At 36.9% G+C, this 9,844-nt stretch overlaps 1 long non-coding RNA gene across 2 annotated transcripts; it reads left to right on the forward strand.

Moving 5' to 3' along the window:
* Window positions 1–3,714: 3,714 nt before the first annotated feature.
* Window positions 3,715–9,432, forward strand: LOC128806646 (uncharacterized). 2 transcript variants are annotated; one of them, XR_008436893.1, is made up of 4 exons: window positions 3,715–3,915; window positions 7,897–8,017; window positions 8,450–8,511; window positions 9,349–9,432. It is a non-coding gene; the product is annotated as an uncharacterized LOC128806646 (long non-coding RNA). The 2 variants fall into 2 exon arrangements; XR_008436892.1 differs by lacking the exon at window positions 9,349–9,432 and having other exon boundaries at window positions 8,450–8,586.
* The last annotated feature ends 412 nt before the right edge of the window (window positions 9,433–9,844 follow it).

The following is a 9,844-nucleotide window of genomic DNA, read 5'->3' on the forward strand; positions in this document are numbered from 1 at the left end:
GATCTGTGAATAGCCTTCCAAACTGACATTCTATGACTGTATGATCCTGGTGTTCATGCCCTATCACTATAGAACTCACCACCTTGTTTCTTAATTTGCTGTATTCTCCAATTTTAAATACACTTGTTTTCTGAATCTTGAACTAGGGAGCTGCAAGTCTACATTTAGGGAACTCTATATTGTCTGAGTAAGAATGCAGAGGAAAAACGTGGAAGGGGTATTTCTTAATTTTATCAGTCTACATTTCTATTAAATTGTAATTTTGAGAGCAGTAGTTTTTATTTTTTCCTGTAAGTCAGGAAATATGAATTTTCACAGAGGCATTTGAAGTGAAACAGATTCTAAAAATACAGTAATAGTAACTTATTATTTGACGGTTTTAATCATTAGTATAATGTTAACAAGGTTAAAAAAAAAAAAAGGCAAAAAAAAAAAAAAAAACAAACAAAACAAACAAAAAACCCAAAACAAACCAAAAAAAACCCAAAAACAAAACAAAACAAAAAAAACCCTCCAGCCCTGATACAAGCAATGATACAAGATATGTAGTAAATGAGCACACATGTTTTAACTCACATTTGTACTTCTGCTGATAAATAAATACCTTAAACTGAGCATTTTGCATGTGACAGCTGCCTTCAAGGACAAACACAAAGGATTGTTGTAGGTCTCAGCACGCTGATGTAATGGTGAAAAAAACATCAGGAAATCATGAAGAAATAAATAACTGGAGCCCCATCATTATGATAGTTAATGGCTTTAGGGATGGCACTAAAGCAGACAATATGGTCAGAATGAAGTCTCCATCTGTGTTACTCCTGTCAAGGGAAATAGTTTTACATCATTTCTTATCTCTCTTTTGGTCCCTGTGACAAGTAGTCCGTGAGGTGTTCAGACCCTGATCTGAACTAACTAATGAAAGATGATAGGATGGGAATTGATAAGTGAATTTACCTTCACCATAAACCCTGCAACGTCAGATGGCAACTCCCACTCTTATCCTTTTTCTAATCTTTCTTTTAGTATAGTGGCCCTGAAAACCTTCACACACAATTCCGAAATGTCATTTTCATAGTGATTCAGAAGTGATCAGAAAGGCAACCAAAATGACATAGAGAGCATGGCTAAATTAATGGGCTGTCAAAAAAGTATTCTCACTTGGAAGGATTTCAGGTTTCTCTCAGATCTGATGTTAACCCAGAAAAAATCTTGACAAAACTGAATTCTATTAATTTTCAATAGAAAAGTTGGGGTTTCTTTATTAAAAGTTTTGCAATATACACTTGGCTCAGAACTAGACTGTTTGTGTTTATTCCCTATTCTGGGGACAGTCAAACCCTAGCACAGCTCTGATGCCTGATCCCAGAGAGAGGTCAAGAGGGTTACTCATGTGAGTGAAGTAATATACAATCTTAAATGTGAGCACAGTGGGAGACGCGGTTTAATGATCAGGTTCACATGGACTAAGAACTTTAAATGCTCATTTGAAATAGTCCAAGCTGTCTGGAAAAAAACGCCAGCTAATTAAACAAACATCCCTTGACAAGCAGCCCTTTCCTCTCAGCCTCAACAAGGCTGTGTTGCAAGGTTGCTGATATATTTGAAAATTACTATATAAAAGATATTTTGGGGGTAAGGTCTTATTATAGTTTTAGGCACCAATTAAAGAACAGAGAAGTAAAATCTCACCAAGCAAGGACAAAAACCAACTTTTTAAAATTGTGTTTATATTTTTAAAATTAGGTTTATATTTTTAAAAACTTTCAGCCTTTCTGAATTGGTGTACTTTGTTTCAATCTCACTTTTCTGGTTTGGGAGCGTAATTCAGGATTATTCCTTTTTACAAGACCACCCTTATGATTCTATAAAGGTAGTAGAGCACAATCCTCCTTTTGAACTTACTTGATGGTATGAAGAAGTAATGGCTTAATCCTTCCTCTTCTGAAATCTGTGTTTTGAATGCCTACATTACTAACTTGCATCACTTTATTGTCTTAATTTTCATAGTATTACGTGTTGTGTCCTACATAGTCTGCAATATTCAAGCTCAGAACCAAAGTCATTGAATTATAGCAAAGAGATATAGCCTGGTTGGTTGGGTAAACTCTGAGTGGGTGTTTAAGGGTGTTAAGTTTTGAAAATAATATATAATATCCACATCATGAATCTTAGTCTGTACTAAATCCAGTCGCCAGAAGGATTGTGGATGGGGTGAGTTCCTGTCTAGGGTGAGTCTGAAGAGAGCAGAGAAAACTAGCTGCAACTTTAAAGATGCACAGCATTTTATAATGCAAAGTGACAAGAGTCCTATCAAAGTACCAGTTTCTACAGGTTCATAGATAGAGACTTAAACTTGTTCACCTTGATCTAGGTCACCTAACAACATAATTTAAAAAAGTGGATTGTTTGCCTTTTCTTCAATAAAGAAAGTTGTGTATGAGGAGGACCAAATGTTGAAGAAATGTCTGAGGTTCTCTTCCTTGTTTCATGTTGGTGTGAAGGAGAGGAATTGAGAACAAAGAGAGCTGTAAACTTGAACACTTAAATAGCCTCATTAATTATTTATGCTGTGAATCAGGGCATATTACCTAAGGTTTTTCAGGTAAAGGACCAGAGCTAGATCTTTGTCATACTTTTTTAAAAATTTCTTTTCTTTTCAATTGTGAAAGTTAAAATTAGAATTAAATGTTGTCTTGAAATTATTTGCTAAAAAAAAAAAAAAGAACTTTTTGGGGAAAAAAACCCCAAACAGTACTTTGGAAAATGTTCAGCTGGAATATTTCAGATGCACAGAGATTTTTCCCATTCTTGGGGGTGGGGAGTAAGGGGTCCATATATTCTGAATTTCTGGACTAGAGTTTGTGAGAAGCTACTACCTCTCAGTAAATGAAAATCAGCTGCTCCGTTGGGTCCACAAATAGAGTAAGGCAGTAGGAGTTTATGGTCTCCCAAACCTTATACTTTTGGTAGAATGAGTCAGTCTGCCTACAAATGTCAAAACAATTAGCTGTGAGTGTTTTACAGTGAATTTTCTGGATAATAAAGGCCACATATTTGATATAAACATGAAATAATTAGTTTGCACACTTTAGCACATGGTTTGACTGACCAGAACAGTACATGATTAAGGAGTATAGGTAGGGGTTAGTTCTATCTCTTAAATCAAGGAGGCTGTAAGTAGTTCTCAGATGAGTCTGTTCCATGTTCTATTCAAAGAAAGTAATCCTTAAGTCATATCTGACAAATTTAAACCAATGTCTTTGTGCTGCATCTAGTTCACCTCTTGCAATATGATTAGATGTGTGCTTCGTCTCAGTTTGAAATGTATCCCATCCACACTGGCAGTTCTGCAAGATGGCAAATAATGAATCATGCAAACATGGACATTTACAGCCAAATTGGATAATGACCACAAAGCTGTCAACTTCTGCTAGGAATGAAACAGATTCTCTCCTTGCAATTCTGAGCTGCTGAAATAAGCAGTTGTGCACCTGTTTTGTTGTTGTTTTCCTGTATTTGTGCTTTCTCATTCCATAATGATTTTTCGTGTAAGCCATGGGAAGTTTATTTCCCCAGTTTCAGTGTGACTCGGATCCACACCCCCAAGCTGGATTACGGAGCTTTGCATGATTGTGATGCAGGGCTCCTGGGAAGGTGGAATGAGACCCATCTGTGTGTTCCAAGCTCCAGCCATACCACCCACAGGTACTCACACTGTGTGCTGAGACTGCTGCAGGAAGATGCACAAACCACGTGCAGCTTCTGTCTAAGCTTTCCTTGTCTGAGATTGTAGGCACAGGCTCTGTAAAGAGGACTGAGAACAGCTCTACAGTCACCTTCATCACACACACTGATTCCAGTGCTCGTAAGAGGGACAAAATTATTTTGAGGCCTCCACAAACTTCTTTGAATAGAGTGAGTAGGGTTTAAAGGTCACTTGCTTTTTCCATGTCCAGAAATTTTAGCCAAGACTTCCATGACCTGCGTCTCCTGATTACAAATAAGTATATGCTTTGGTTTAATAGTTCTTTTTGAAGACTTTGGAGACTTTTGAAGAGACTTTTGAGACTTTTGAAGACTTTTGAAGACTCTGTTTTGCCTTGCAATACATTTATTTTGTTTGGAATACTGTACCGAGTCTGTAATTTTTCATAAGTAGTTTTGGAAATTAGATTTTATGCCATGCTCCACCCTTTTCCCTTTTCTTTTGACTTTTAAAACAATGACTCTTCATCAGCATTCACTTAAAACCTGCTTGAATGTTTACAGAAGTAGTTTTCTAAGGTGTCTCTGAGAAAGGCATGTCTTATATATTTTTGTAGAATCAGGTTTTAAATTATATGCAATATTTATTTTAGTCAAAACAAAAACTGTCCCATTCTTAAACTTTAGAGAAGTAGAAATTCAGTGATCTTCCTGTTGTAAAACAGCACCACAAAGTTATAGGGATTTTTTTTTATTTTAAATATGTACTTATAATTTGTGAATGTGTAACCTAGATGAAGATTCCTGTAGTGCATATTAGTTAATTCACAAGGTGAACTACTCCTACTTGAAGAATTTTCAATAAACTGTATTGTTCCAGCTTTTTAAAAAATATCAGGCCAGACAGCGACAAACAAACTCCAAGTGTGTATACATTAATCATAGAATAATCCAGACTCAATTAGGTTGGAAAGAACCTCTGAGATCATTGAGTCCAACCTTTGACCAACCTCCACCATGCCACTTAGACCGTGGCACTAAGTGCCACATCCAGTCTATTCTTAAACACTTTTAGGGATGGTGATTCCACCACCTCCCTGACCAGCCCATTCCAATGTCTCACCACCCTTTCTGTGAAGAAATTCCTCCTGATGTCCAACCTGCACCTTCTCTGGTAAAGCTTGAGGCCATTTCCTCTTGTCCTGTCACCAGCTGCCTGGGAGAAGATGCTGGCCCTCACCTGACTCCTCTCAGGCTGCTGTAGAGAGTGATAAGGTCACCCCTCCTTTTCTCCAGGCTGAACACCCCCAGCTCCCTCAGCTGCTCCTCACAGGACTTGTAATCAAGAACCTTCCCCAACTTTGCTGCCCTCCTCTGGACAAGCTCCAGCACCTCAGTGTCTCTCTTTAATTGAGAGAGTATTAAGCATAGTCTGTATGCATTTTTTAAGATACTCTGTGTTGGTTGGAATATTTTGTGTGGTTTTGGATAATAAAAACGGGAATATTTTTAGATGCACAAAAAAGGGGGAAAATTTTTTTCTTATATTTTGGAAACTATTAACAGAAAAGATAATAGTGATATTGAAAGCTTCACTGGGAGAAACAAAAGAAAACAGAAACCAAATGAGTATATATTAGAAGATGAGAAAATTGATTTTTCATAAAGTTGGGTTTTGCTTGAGATGAAAAAACACCTTTAAAAGGGACTGGAAAAAGAAGGCATCTGAATGCACTTAACGGATTATATTTTTTCTGACAGAAAAGGGAATGGTTCTGGCTTAGGTTTGTCAGAGTAAATATAGAGATATTATTTTATTTCCTGCTACTTAAAGTTACTCTAGTGCTTTCTTAAAAAGGTATTTTCTTTTGCTGGATATACAGTTAGAAACACAATGGCCACATATTTGGCTTTTGTAAGAATAAAAGTAACTGGTGAGATATTGTTTTCTATATCCTTTTAGGTATCTGTGAAAGAGATTAAATATGTCCTCTAATTTCTAAAGCCTTTGGGCACTGAAATATGGCATAATTAATTTTAATTCTTTGACCTAATACAGAAATAAAACAGCTTTAATATAATGGTTAGCAGATACTACAGCTCACATGGGTTTATACCTTCTGAGTGAACTCTGTTTTTTTTTTTTTTCAGTGATGTGCTTAAATTTTATCTGGTTCCCCATATCTATTATTTAAGTTTGATACACAAAAATGAAATGCTCTACCAAAAAAATGCCTCACATATATCTTGGCTTTCTCATTCCTGTAATTTATTCATTTGGTAAGCCAACTTCTCTCAAGGTCATGGATTTAAAAACAACCCACCAAATAAAAGCCCCCAACAACAACAAAAATGCCCACAACAAAACCAGCAAGAACCAAACAATTGCTGGCTCAGGTTTGTTTCTGCTGGGTTACACAGTAAGTCTTGTGTAGGCTCTATTTGTTTTAAATTTTGTGCCTAACAATTTCTTAGCCAAATAACCTTGACGGTGTCCCCTTAACATATTCATAGCAGCACAAGGAGACATCACAGTGAATTTATTTACATCTCTAAGTATTGCAGAGGCCTACAGCTTCTTCTCAAAAATCTGCGCTGAACTTCAGAGTAAGCTCTACTGTCCATTTGGATTGATTGATTGATGGGCCTGTGAGCCCAGTTACTCTTCTGACAAGCTGCGCTCTCAGGAGCTTAGTCTGGGTAAATAAACAGGGCAGTGAAGTGAGAAGTATGTGATTTTGTGGTATGCTTTGTGCAAGTAGACTATTGTTTCACCTCAAGATTATCTAGAATAAATCAGATTGGCGCTTGCTGGAGCTGGACATCACTTAACCTTCCACATTGGAATAGAGAGAACAATTGCTGATTGCTTTGAAATGAGCTTGTGTTAACCAAGCTATTAAATGATAATTAATACAAGATTGAGAAATAATTTGAATTCATGAACTCATCAGGCGTTATTTAGATGTAAGTTTTTTCATTAGCATTTATATTTGCTTTTCATGTGTACTACAGACAGGTTCAATTTCTTTTTGTGTCAGCAATCATTGATGTCATGGTTAATACTAATCTTGGACTCATAATGACTCTTTCCATCTTCAGGTCTGCTACGAGCAGTCTGGAATCTTTGACTAGGTTGATCTGTGAGCTCCTTTTAGGCAGTGCCATAAAAATGTAAAAGTCCTGCTGTGTTTAATTAAAACAGAAGCATCAGTATCTCTTATGTACAACTAATAGCATTTTCTTTTAAACTGGGAGGAAGATATTGCAAAGCTGGTCCAGATCCTCAGCTGATAATTTACATTTATTAAGTGTCTGGCATACTGAGTCTGACTATGGAATTATGATTGCATTTATTTTTTAGTTAATGCACACAGTTTGAATTAGGTATTTCAGCCATTGCACCGTGTTTCAGTAATGAACATCATCATTGATAACTAGAAATTACAGCTCCAAATAAAAGACACATTCATATCCTTCTTCTGGCTTTATTAAATTTTTCTGACATTTAGAAAGCACAGTTTGCTTTCCTACTGTTATGCATTAGAGTTTTAGGAGAACTCAAATGGGATATATTTGCACTGTGCTAATCATGGTTTGGGGAGCAATATATTCGGGGAATCAATTTAGAAGTAATTCTTCTGGATGGCATCCTTCAAATGAGGGTGTGCTTGCACTGTGTATGTCAAAGATCCAGCTTTGCTTTTTCTTCTTGTCATTGCCAGAATTACTTTTCTGCTCTTTTCCTAAAGTGTGCGGCATGCAGAATTTTCCTTGGCATTTGTCTTTTCTGCTCAGGGCTCATTTAATTTCAACGAGATATCCTCATAGCTCCATGTAGCACTTTGGGAGATAAGATGCTGTAGAGATACAAACTAGTAGGGGAATCTTTAAGCACTTGGCCCATTACCTGGGGTGTGCAGAGGGACTAATTCTGGCTAAGGCAAGACCCCTGTGGTATGGTAGATGCAGTTTAAAATTGATTATTGCTCATAAAAGATAATAACTGAAGTAAAAACTTCATTTGCTGAACTTATGCAATTTCCTGGGGCCAAAATGTTTTCAGAGGGGTGCTGCAAGCACACTTAGAAAAAGTCTAGGTCTTACTTTAGATTGTTTCAAGACTCCCACCTGGTCACAAACTCAAGAAATTACAAGATCAGTCTATGTTCTCTGTTCTTTTTGAACCAGACAATCTGTATCAATAAAGAGATTGTTATGCAGAGATTTGTGAATTAAACCATTTATATAAACAAAAGAGAATCTGGCTCTTGGGAAGTCATCTGGTTTATTGCTTCTGCCTCAGAATAAGGTCAGTAGTGTGTCAGACACTGACAGACGCTTGTCCTATATTTTATTTGAAATGCTTGATAATGGAGGCTCTATATCTTTCTCACATCATTTCTCCTATTGCTTCACTGTCCTTGTCTATAGAGAGCTTTCCTGGAAATATCCTTATATCTTCTTTTCTGAAGTTCAAGCCTATTTTGCACTACATTCTGTCCCTCATAAGTATTTAGAACAATCCCTTTTCTTTTCTACACTCCACCTTCGCAGTCTAGTAATATTCTCCCTTTCATGCTTTGCTTTTCTGGACTAAAATCCAGCTCTTTCAGATCTTTCTTGTGGGTTCATATTTTATTTTCAGTACTTTGTTTGCTACCTACTGTGCATGTGCATCCCTCTTGTAGAGTGTGCCCGAAGCAAGGCACAGTGCTTAAATTTCACTCTGCTTGTGCTATAGGGTGCAAGATGACATTTCAAGAATCTTGCAGATGCCAGTGATGGTGCTTGCCTCATACCACGGTCTGAGAGTGTTGATTTAGGTCTATCTTGTACCCCACTATGCTTCTGCCTCATTGCTTGTCACCCTCAGCTGATAATTTTTACCTAATAGTATCATTAAATGGTCCTATTTGAATTGAATTCTGATTTTTCTCAAATTATTTACCTAGTTTCTCAGAAATGCAAACCCGGTACTCCAGTATTGTGTTATTTAAAGAGAAAATGAGAGGAAAAAAAAAAAAACCCTTTTAATTTGGCAGTGATAGGCTGAACAGGTGAGGCTGACTATTGAACACCAGCAGTAGCTCAGACTGCCAGTCTATTTTAACAACTGAGTAAATCAGCTGCTGCTGAGCTTGGGGAGAAGGGAAGCAGCCAAGTGTACAAGCCCAGTCTGCTGTTGCAGCTTTGGTCTGATGGTATAGAAAATAAAATGTACAAGAGAAGGCAGTGAGATATTTATGACTTTTCATTAGAATCAAAGTGATTACCAATTTAATCCTATTAAAGTGATAATAATGAAAATAGATCATATTTTGCACTCATTTGGACATGAAATTAATTAACCCCCTGAAAAGTATGCAGTGGAAGAGTATTTGTAGAGAGATTCTGAACTGTAAGGATATGCCATAAATTATAACTGAAGTAAATTTTACATACTGAAAAGAAATTATTGGGGTACTCATTTTTTAAGGCAATGGTCTTAGTCATTACTGCAGTTCACTTGTTAATTAAAACACCTTAGAGAAAATCTTATATTTTCACAATTTAAAATGTATATTTTTTTCTAGCTTGTTAGGTATTTCTCTGCATTTTTATTTGCAAAGGAATCTGCTGGTATCTTCTTTGTTCTTTTAGGGACCATAAATACTGAAACTTGTCAAACAACAAAAATTTCTTCCAGAGGACCACTGAAGAAGTGGTGGCTAATATGCAAACCAACAAACATTATTAATAGTTTATTATGGAATAAAAAGTAATTTTGTAAAGCTGCTCCTACTCATTAGAATTAAAAAGATTTTTTGCTTGTCTCATGAAGCATGCGCAACATTTTCCAAGGGGTTTTGCCATCTGCCCTCAGTGAGTGGCGTCACTCAGTTGTTTTGGCCATCCTGACCCATTTGCCTCCTGCTTTTTCCCAGAACTCTGTCTCCTTTCAATCCTGTCCCCACAGCAGTGTTGGCTGCCCAACACACTAGCATATCCATGCAGCCCAGGCTGTGCTGATCTTTTTCCCCTGTAAGAAGAGGGGGTTCAGACTGGTGGTCTGTTCAACCCCAAAACTGATCTCCAGCAGTGTCCATAAGCAGGCACGATAGAGAACTATAAGGCAGTCATGTACACTTTTCTGATT

This window comes from Vidua macroura, chromosome 4 (assembly GCF_024509145.1).
Source record: "Vidua macroura isolate BioBank_ID:100142 chromosome 4, ASM2450914v1, whole genome shotgun sequence".
Lineage (NCBI taxonomy): Eukaryota > Metazoa > Chordata > Aves > Passeriformes > Viduidae > Vidua > Vidua macroura.